Genomic DNA, 10,271 nt, shown 5'->3' on the forward strand with positions numbered 1-10,271 from the left:
TTCTCCCGGGCAGGACAAGCCCCCAGTGCCCCCTTTCTGAAATGAGGAGGAGGAGGGGAAAAGCAGAGCAACCGTCCTGCCAGAAAGCCTGTCTCAGAGGCTGTGGGCAGCAGAAACATCCTATTTGTGAGCCCTGCTGGCAGCATGGGGCTGTATTCGGGCAGCAAAAGGGACTCAGGGAGGATTTGCTCAGATATTCCCAGCCTTTCTGCTTCCTTAGCACAATGCCTGCTGCTTTTGGCTCAGAACTGGGTGGCCCTTTTTGCAATCCTTCCTTTCCTGGAGGGACTCTGACAGTTTCTGCTGGCTCTTCTTGGTACCCAGGGCTGGGCATCTCCATTAGCACTGCCTGAGCTCTAGGGTCTCCACTGTCACTGCTGTGTCACAGCAATCCCCACGGCTCCTGGCCCTGGAGCACGCATCCCCTCGCTGCCAGGCTGCTGCCACTCATCCCCTTCGAGGGGATGAGGAAGACATCTCCCTTAGTAGAGTCCAGGAGGAGACATGCACAGAAACAGGGCTAGCTGCAGCAGGTCAGGCCATGAAGGAGGTAATTAATACAATAACACTGGTCCCTGAACACTTTTGACAGCCCTCCTCCTCTGCAGCTCTGTTCCTGTGAAATGGGGTGCTGTCGTGTCCTTGCCGAGGTGCCGGATGCGGCCAGCTCCCCTCGGCCGCGCTGGTCACGTTCCTCCCTGCCCTGTGGACTTGGCCACCGACAGGGCTCTCCGACATGGACGGCGTCACCTCACTCGGCAAACCTGGCAGCGGGTGCATGAGGCAAGCCGGGACGGCATGCATGCTGCTGCAGTGGCACCATGGCTGCTGGGCTGCTGCGAGGGAGGGGAGGGGACGAGAGGAGAGGGGAGGGGAGGGGAGGAGAGGAGAGGAGAGGAGAGGAGAGGAGAGGAGAGGAGAGGAGAGGAGAGGAGAGGAGAGGAGAGGAGAGGAGAGGAGAGGAGAGGAGAGGAGAGGCGGCTGCACTTTCGCTTGGAGGAGGGAAAGCATCTTGTTAGTGACTTCTATTCCTGTCTGGGCTTATTGCAGCCTTCACGACATTCAGAGCAGGTGTGAAGCTTTTCCCTTCCCAGGCTGGGGATGAGAGTTAGTGGGAGGCTGTTTTCCAGCACTCTCATGGAGATACTCCGTTGGTTTTGCGTGGTCTCTTTTTTCCCCGGGGTGGTCCATGCTTTGCATTTTAGCTTGTGACTCTGTGTCAGTCCCTTCCCTGCCCCAATTTCCACCTCTCCCTGTTGTGCTGTGGTTTGACAAACCCAAGGCGCTTGTGACAGGGGTCAGTGCTCTGAGGGATGCAGAGCGGGCTCCGGTCCTACAGCACAGGCAGCGCACAGGGAGATTTTGAAAAGCTCAGGGCAGGCAGTGCAGCGTCTTTCCCTCATGTGGCCACCAGAAAGCAGCCCAGAGGTCCAGGGGCTTTGTTATATTTGGAATGAGGGCATCGTCCCTGCTTGCCTTATTTACCTTCAAAGCCAGCCTGGCTGCGATACCCCTTGCAGAGAGACGCCTGATACCCCGTGCAGGAGGCCACCCCTTCCCTTGAAGGCTGGGGACATTCCTCAGAGCCTGACCCGCAGAAGAAGGAGACCACTGGGGAGGGGGGTGAGCTCTTCCAGCACCCCTGCGACAGCTGGGCTGCGTGGGCTGGGAGGTGGGCTACCTGGGGAAGAAGGTGCCTGTTCCGTCTCTCAGACCCTGGGAGTCCCCCAGCTGCAGCTCCGTACATCCTTCATCAGCAGTTGCAGGGTCTGCTGTGGGGCAACTTGGGAGGGCAGAACGGGGGTCCTGTCCACCCCACCCCATCGCAGCAAGGACAACGTCAGGGCGGTCACCGTGGCGGGAGTCGGACGCTGATGGGATAGGACAGCCTGGGAGCTCGCGCGCCAAGGGCTGCTGGGTTGACGCTGTCCTTTGGTGCCCTCTTCCCACCCCAGTGGAGCCCGGCACCGGCGGGGCCGGGGAGCTGCCAGCTGCCATCACCGTCCCTCCAGAGCCACGCTCTGTGACAGATCCGCTTCCCGCCGCTGCTGCGCCGGGCTCCCAGGCACTCCCTGGCCCCGCGGCAGGGTGTGGGGGCCACGGCAGAGCCCCGGCCCCCTGCGTGTTCCCTTTCAGGGCTCGGTCGGCGGAGCAGGGGAGCCCGAGGCGTCGTGCTGTGTGCTGGGGGAGCGGGGTGGAGGCTGCCGATCGCCTGTGGCTGCAGCTATCTGCCACTGCTTGTCTGCCTGTCCCTACCGTGTCTGGCAGCATCGCAGGCCAGCTCAGGGAGAACCACTGGGCTTCCCTCTTGCGCCCCGTCGCTGCATTGGGATCGCACTGGCAAAGGGACCTGGGCTCAGCCCTGGCACGCTGCAGGCTCTGCTTGCAGCTGCTGAGCCGGGCTGGCTGGAAACCGCACGCTTGAAGGTTTGTTCAAGGACCAGAGCTTGCGTGATGCCTGCAGGGTGCCTTTGAACCCACGAGGAGTGACCCAGAGTGTTCCCAAGGACTTCTGAGGTGTCAGCGATGTGCCAAGCCGGGCTGCTGCCTCTGTGCCTGGCCTGTCCCTGGGTTATGCCCTGTGATGCTTCCTCCAGGCCAGTGTAAAGCCTTCCATCCCTGATTTCTAAGCCCAGCTGTACCCCTCTACTGTCAGGCATCCAGCTCTGCCTGCTAGAGCCAAGTCATCCCGCTTGGCTGTGCTTTTTGGCTGCACTGTTTGGTGGGTCTCTCCTTCTTCCACCTCCCTGGCCGGGTGCCTGGGGCTGGGTGTCCAGGGTGACGTTGCTCCCCTGGGCTGGGGACTGCAGCCACAGAGCCCTGGCTTGCGGTTTTCTCAGCAAGGAGCCACCAGCGTGGGAGCTCCCCGGGCCTCGGATGTGGACAAGGGGGTCTCTTCTCCTGGAGCCGGACTCTGGCAGGGAGTGGTGGTCCCCAAGGCAGGGACAGCCCAGACATCCCTCCCCACGCTGCTGCTGCGGGGCCGTGAGAGCCGGCAGCTCTCGGGTCGCTCTCGAGGCGACCAGCCTGCTGCAGGGAGATCTCCCGGCTCTCTGGACCTCTGGTCCGTTCCAGGTGGGTGATTCTCGTGTTTCTAACAAGGCAGGGGAAGAAAATTAAAAGCTCAAGTGAGCAATGCAGCCAGGCTGAGCCAGGAAACGTCAGAGATGTCTCTGTCAACACGGCAGCCGAGGCAAGCAGGCGGGCAGGCAGCTTCTTAATTATTGATGGTGCTTATAAATAAATGCTGGGACAGGGAGGAGAAGGTTACAGCGGAGCAGAGGAGCTGCTTCTGGGTGGGGGAGGGAATCCGAGAGCTCGCTGGTTTTAAAGGTCATTTAGTTTTGCATCTCTTTCCCCCTTTCTCTGTAAAACTCAGTGATATTTGAGTTGATGGATTATCTTCCTTTTGCAGCTTCTTCTTGCACCTGCCTAACCGGGCCAGCCAGGAGGAGGAGGAGAAGGCGGAGGAAGGAAAGGCACCCACAAGTGGGGGCAGCAAGGGAAGGAAGGGGGAGGGAGGGAGGGAACGCCGTCTGAAATGCGGGACAAACAGGCAAATGAGGAGACAACAAAATTAGTAGAGCAGCAAATCCCAACCCAAGTGTAAATAATTCCTCACCATGTGAAAAGAAGGTCTACGTAGGCTCAGATATATCTTCACGTTCCTGGAGCTCAAGCTCAGGCAACCTCTGATGCAAAGCAAGAGGGAAGTGCGTGAAACAAAGCTGGGCAAGGACTAGAAGGAGATGCAGGGATCTTGGTCGGGGACTGGAATAGTAACCCAGTGCCTGCGTAGCCTCAGGGACTTTCACAGCAGGCTCATGCTGGAGCGTCCTGGAAAGACCCGACTATCTGATGGCAATAGCTGTGGGATAGGGGTCCCGCAGACAGCTGAAAATGCAGGAAAGGTTTTGGACTGGAACTACAGTAGGACTTTAAGGTTGACAGCCCCCACGGGAGTCTTTAATGATTATGGGTGGTAGGACTCTACAACTTACTCTGAAGCCCCCCCAGCTTGCAAGAACAACACAGAAGCACTGGGTGCAGTACAGACCCGGGCAAGACGGAGCTCCTTCCATTCTCTCCCACAGCAGACCTTGCAGGACAGGCTCTCCTTGTATCTGCTCTGCAGTCTCAGGGGAGCCATTACACGTGGTGGGCAGCAGCACCCCTGTGCCTGGGGCTGGTTGTGGGTGAAGCTTTGCTCATCGTCCTACTGGGAGCCCTGCTCTGGTTGCATGACAGCAGGGCGAGCGGCTCTGCAGTGTGTGGCTCATGCAGCAGTGCACGGCTCTCTGGACAGTGGGTCTGGATGCAGACCGGCTAACGCCACGACAGCCTCACTGGCACGCTCTCTGTGCTGACATCCCGGGCCCCCACCAGCCACCCTCTGGGAGCCTAAGACCCAGAATGGCATAAATAAATCAAAGTTCATCCCTTGATTTCCCTCCAGCGGGCTGCGCCCTGGTCAGGAGGGTGGGCTCAGTAGCAGGGTGCTCCTGACGGCTGTCGGGATGGTGGTGCCGCTGGTGGTGGGGAGGATGGAGGGGGAGCAGAATCCTTCTCCAAGCGCTGTGGGTTTTCCCAGCGCTTTCTGGAGGAGAGAGGAGCTCGGGTTGCAGCCAAGCAAATCGCTTCCCTCAGCAAGCAGCAGGGAAACGCCAGCTGCAATCCAAGCTGAGGAGCTGACTGCAAGGCGCCAGCGCTCTCGCACAGGGAACCGGCTGGCCGTGAAGGGCAGGCGGCAAAGGCGAACTGCTGGGATTCCCGGTGAAAGGCCTCTCCTGCCTCCACGGGCTCTCGGCACGCTGCTGCGGATGGCGTTCTGCTGCGGTGTAAGCCCAGCTCTTTCCTCAGCAATGCTCCCTGGGAGCTGGGGGCTCAGAGACCCCCTGCCCCTCATTGCCAGGCCCAGGGGCTGCTCCTGCCCTGCCTGCATGCCCTACAGGTTGCCTGTCCCACAGCTGAACACCTCTAGTGCAGAGCCATCCCCTCCTTTCCCGGGCAGCTGGGATGCAGAAGATGAGTGGCAGCACCAGCACAAGGTGGCCCTGAGCTGCTTCTGAGGGATGGGACGTCCTGCCTTGACATGAGCGTTCTGGGTTCATGGGTTCCCCACTGCAGCCTTGCGTGTGCTGTGCAGCAGCTGCCCGTGCGTGGGTGCTGCTCGGCGTGGGCGCCCGGCTGCTGCGGGAGCAGGGAGCCTGCATGGAGGGCGGTGTGACGGCGAGAGCCTACAAGTGTAACCCAGAAACCCACACGTATATGGATGTGTGGGTTTCTGGGTTACACATGTGTACATGTGTGACATGACTAGCTCTGTGCACACTATCACTACGTGCATAGAATCAGAATCATAGAATGGTTCGGGTTGGAAGGGACCTTTAAAGTCATCGAGTCCAACCCCCCTGCAATAAGCAGGGACATCTTCAACCAGATCAAGTTGCTTAAAGCCCCATCCAGCCTGACCTTGAATGTTTCCAGGGATGGGGCAGGTACCACCTCTCTGGGCAACCTGTTCCAGGGTTTCCAGGCGATGTGAGGGAAGTCACACCTGAAATCGTGTGAAGGGAGATCTGTGTAAATGCAGGTGCGAATGCTTACAGTGGGTGCTTGGGAGGCATGTGCTGGTGTGCGAGGGTCCCCGTGCGTGCAGGGGATCTGCTGCTTCTACCTGCTGGTGGGCTGGTCCCCGGGGGTATGCCTCAGCCTGGGGGCTGGGGGGCTCAGTGCCACGCTCGGCTGCAAGCCGGGAGAGTGCTTGCTGCTGCTATCCCCAGGGCAAGGATGGCGTAGTGGTGGCCGACGAGTGGTGGGGATACCCCAGCTGCTCCTCGTGGCCCACTGGCCACCTCCTGCAGGCACTGGTGGCAGGGGTGAGGTGTCCCAGCAGGGGAGGAGCTGTGCTGTAGATCCCTGCACCAGCCCCTGAGCTGCTCTCCCTCGCTGCAGGGCTCAGCTTGGACATGCTGTGTTACATTCAGTGCCTCGGGGAGATGCTCTGCTCCAGCCACGAGGGACCGAGCCCCACGGCTTTTCAGCCTGTGGCTCAGCATGCGTTCGGCATCTTCTGGGTGACTCGGCTCCACTACCACTGCTATGATCCTAGCACCTTCCTGCAGGGAGTCCCATGGGACCCGGGGTGCAGAGTCTCGGGTCCCTACAGCAGCCAGCCCCAGGGCTGGGGGTGGCAGGGGTGCGAGGGAGAGCTGGGCTTCTCGCAGGCGCTGTGTGCCAGCCTCTCACTCTGCAGCCCGGGCTATCAAGAGTGAAGCTCCTGGAGCAAAGCGGGTGAGAAGAGACAAGCGTGTACTTTCTGCTCCCCTTTTGCTAAAGTCAGGGAGTTGCTTGGGGTTGGGACTGGCAAGCCCTTGCATTGCACGTGCCCTTAAGGGACCTTGGGGTCCATCTGGACTGACGGAGGTGTTGCCAACCTGACAGCACCTGTTCACAGCAAAAAAAAAGGTCATCTCTTTAATTAGTTTCCCGCTTCCTGCCATCCCTTCTGTGTCCGTGTGTTTGGAGTTGTAAATGCATGCCCAGGGTACTGCTCACACCTTAGATCCTTGATGACTGTAAGGGAATGTAGGCTGCTATTTTGGCTGGAGAGCTATATTTAAAACTCGTGTTTCATTCCCCCAGGCTCTCCCAGCTGAGCATCGCTTGACCTGCCACTGAAACGCAGTGTGTCCCAGGCAGAAATGTGGCAGCTACTGCGGCTGCAGCACAGGACGTGAGCGCGTTGTCCTTCTGTGGCAGGGAAAGGGGACGATGGGACGTAAGTCTGTGCACTGGGGGTTCGCCAGGAGAACGGCAGGAAATGCTGTCTCCTAGGATCAGCGATGGCCTGGCATGGCTGCGGCTCAAAAACCAGCATTTCTACTGCAGCAACCCACTTTACCAGCCTGGGGTGATATGGGCACCACAGATGCCTCCACAAAACTACTCTTCGGTAGGATAAGATCCTTTTTCTCCTTCGATTACAGAGCAGGTTTAGTGCTACTGAACTTATGAGATCTAATAAGATCATGACTTGGTTATGCTGTGACCTCATTGATGACCCACTTAAATCCTTGCAGGCTCAGAAAGAGGAAAGGAAATACTGAATTTCACACCCAGAATGGCCAAGAGCAGCAAAGGAGGAGAAAGAAAATGGGCTCCAAGCTGGAAGGTCCCCCCAAGGCTGCCCTGGGTGAGGCAGGAGAAGAGCCAGTGCCATCGCAGCAGGCTGCAGCCCTGCTTGCTGACCAGGTGGTTTATAACATTTTTGGGAGGTGGTGCAGGAGATGCATCACCCTTGGGTGCAGGGGGTGCTACAGATGCAGAGAAGGGGCTGCAGTTCCAGTTGGAGGTGCAGAAGTGGAGGAACGTGGATACCAAACTGGTGCGGAGATGGTATAGGACTGGCCTGATGCCACATGGTGCGTGGCTGTTGCAGAGCAACTCCCCCCACCCTGAGCAGGTCTTTCAGCTGAGCCCACAGGCAGCCGTGGGCACGGAGAAGCTGGGGAGGGCTGTGCAGCTGGTCGAGTGCTCCCTGCTCGAGGATGTGCTGCTACCGCCTCCAGAGCTGTTTGATGAGCTGGGGGACTTGGTCCTCAGCAGCCTCCTGCCACTCTGGGCCACCTTTTGGAAAGCCTGGCTGCAGAGGTCACCCGAGACCACCCACAGACCCCACATAGCACGGCCAGGTTGACACCCCTTTCGGAGCCCTGTAAGCCTTGCTGGCTGGCATGCGTGCAGCGTAAGGCTGTGGTGGGCCTCTCCCATTGCCCACCTTCCACCATCACTTGGCCAAGCTGTAACTGCTGTCATGAAACCAACACCTTTTGGCTTCCCAAAGGACCTGGAATTGGCTGCAGGATCATTAAGCCTTCCCCTAGTGCCCCTGCTTGGGGGACGGGGCTTATTTCTCACTGTAGGGCTGGGTCTGTCACCCTGAGAGCAGGGAGCCACTTTTCCCATGGGACATGGGAGCGGGAGAGCAGAGCTGGGGTGCTGAGCCATCGGGCCTTCGCTGCTCACTCACCGCACAGTGCTGAGCGCCTGAGCACAGAGCTGCAGCTGGGAGCGCGGATGGACCTCCTTCCAATGGCCCCAAGGGCCACCGCTCCGGTTGCCTCTGCAGCAGCAGCCCTTGGCCCTCCAGGGGAATGACGAGGGGGGCTCAACTTCCCCATCAGTAAAGGCATTACCTTGAAGGTTAGCGCGCAGCCCCCTGCCCCTTAAGGGGCTGGGCAAAAGTTTACAAGGGGTCAGTGGTTTTTAAGCTAAAAAGTCAGGCAGTAGGGGGTTAATTTCATAAGGCTGCTGGTGGCAAGCTCAGGCTCTGCTTTTGGAGCATGGTGCAGGAACAGCTCAACCCAGCATTCCTCTCCTCCTCACACCTACTCTCCAATACCAAAAGGAAACATCATCTCCTGTAGCAGCTATTAATACAGTAACACAAAAGCACCCTGGGGAAGTGCTTTCCCAATAAGACAGAGCACCCCTTCCCCTCCCCGCATCTGGTACCGCTGTGGCCCAAGTGAAACACAGAAGCTGTGCAACACTGGGCACTAACGCTGCTTTCAACCGATGGCACAAACCCTTCCCTGGGACTCCACGCACCCTACCAGCCTCGGCACAAGGTGCCCGAAGTGCTGGGCTGGATGTTCCAGGTCTCCCCTGTGCTTAGGTTCCTCGCAGGGGTGTTATGAGCACCAGCAGCACCTCTGCATCCAGCAATGGAAAGAAATTTGAGAAAGCACTGAGCTGCTCTGCTGCAATGTATGGGAACGCAGGCAAGGTCTGCGGTGAGCAGCAACCTGCCCCACTGGCAGGGTGTTGACAGAAAGGGGCCTGTGCACCGCTCTGACGGCTGAACTCTTGGCAGCAGGGGCAGACGCCCAGGGATCTTGGCTCATAGCCCCCTGTGCAACAAGCCCTGCTTTAAGGTCTCTGGCTGGAAGTAGCATTTATTGAATGAGTAAGGTCTGCAGACCCGCTGCAACTGCTTTGGGGAAGCAGAGGAGGATAGCAGGGAGCACCACCAGCCCCTAAAGGGTCCCCATTCCTTCTGCCTCCAAGTCCTCATATTTATATTAGGCACTTAACCAAGCACAAAACCAGCTTCCTGGCACTTTGCAAAGATGAGGAGCCTTAGGGACCACATGAGATATTGGGCTGGATAGCCACTGAGATAGGGAAGAAAAGCCCTTGTCCTCTAGTGATGCCTGTAGGTCTAGCTCCCTTTTTCCCCAGGCGAGCAGTTCACTGAAGAGAGAAGGGAGAGGAAGCTCTGCTCACAGCAGCTATTCACCCTGTCTCCCTCACACAGACATCTAAGAAAAGTGGAAGTCTCTCATTAGGAGACTGGGCCATTCCCCACTACATCCTCTTCACCAATCCTTATCTATGCGACAGCCATTTCCTGCTCCCCATCCATCAGCATCACTGTGCTTCCGCCCCTCCTCCTCCACTCCCCAAAAGCATGCAGCTACTGCCTCCTCCACCTCCCTCCACAGTGCCAGGCAACCCTACCTCCTGGTGAAATTCATCCCTGTCAGGCTGCTGTTGCTACTCACAGGGTGAAATCTTCTTGTATCACTATCCTGTTGCACCTTTGCATCAGCTATCATTTGTGATCTCTCTTTATTTAGGTCAATACAGTATCTAAAATAATGGTGCTTTGGTTAAGAGTTCTAGACATCACTCTACCACTGAAGTCTGAAATGTCTGTGAGTTGAGCTTGCTGTGTCTGTGAACACTCGTGAAAAGTGACCAGTTTAGGAGGGAGATGTGCTCACCTCGAGGCTAAGTGTCCTGCTGCAGGGAGTTCCACACTGCAATGGTCCCCATTCACACAACTCACCAGATCCATGGCGGTTTTTAGGTAGGTGCTGGTAAGCAAGAAGCCAGGAGGCAGTCTGAGAAGGAAGGAGTTACAAGGGACTGGCAGGATAAGAACATTCATCCAAAGCAAAGAGGTAGAGGCTGGGATGATTCTGTTCCCTCTGTGCTTCAGTACCGAGGACTGGCTTTAGCACTACTCATTGCAAAGCCTAATAAGCATAGACTGAAAAAGCTGAGTCTGCAGGCAGGGGGGACTTCTCTCCACATTTCTAAATTATAGTAGCATTTTTAATTAGAGGGGTGTCCCGAGTTCTGCAGTAGGATGGGACTGCTTACAAGAGTGCGTGCTGACTTGTGGGGCTGCAGGGACAGAACAAACCCCTTTGCCAGAACAGAGCAAAAAGAAGAAAAAAAAATGTAGCTAACAAGAAACA

Source organism: Mycteria americana, chromosome 3 (genome assembly GCF_035582795.1).
Source record: "Mycteria americana isolate JAX WOST 10 ecotype Jacksonville Zoo and Gardens chromosome 3, USCA_MyAme_1.0, whole genome shotgun sequence".
NCBI lineage: Eukaryota > Metazoa > Chordata > Aves > Ciconiiformes > Ciconiidae > Mycteria > Mycteria americana.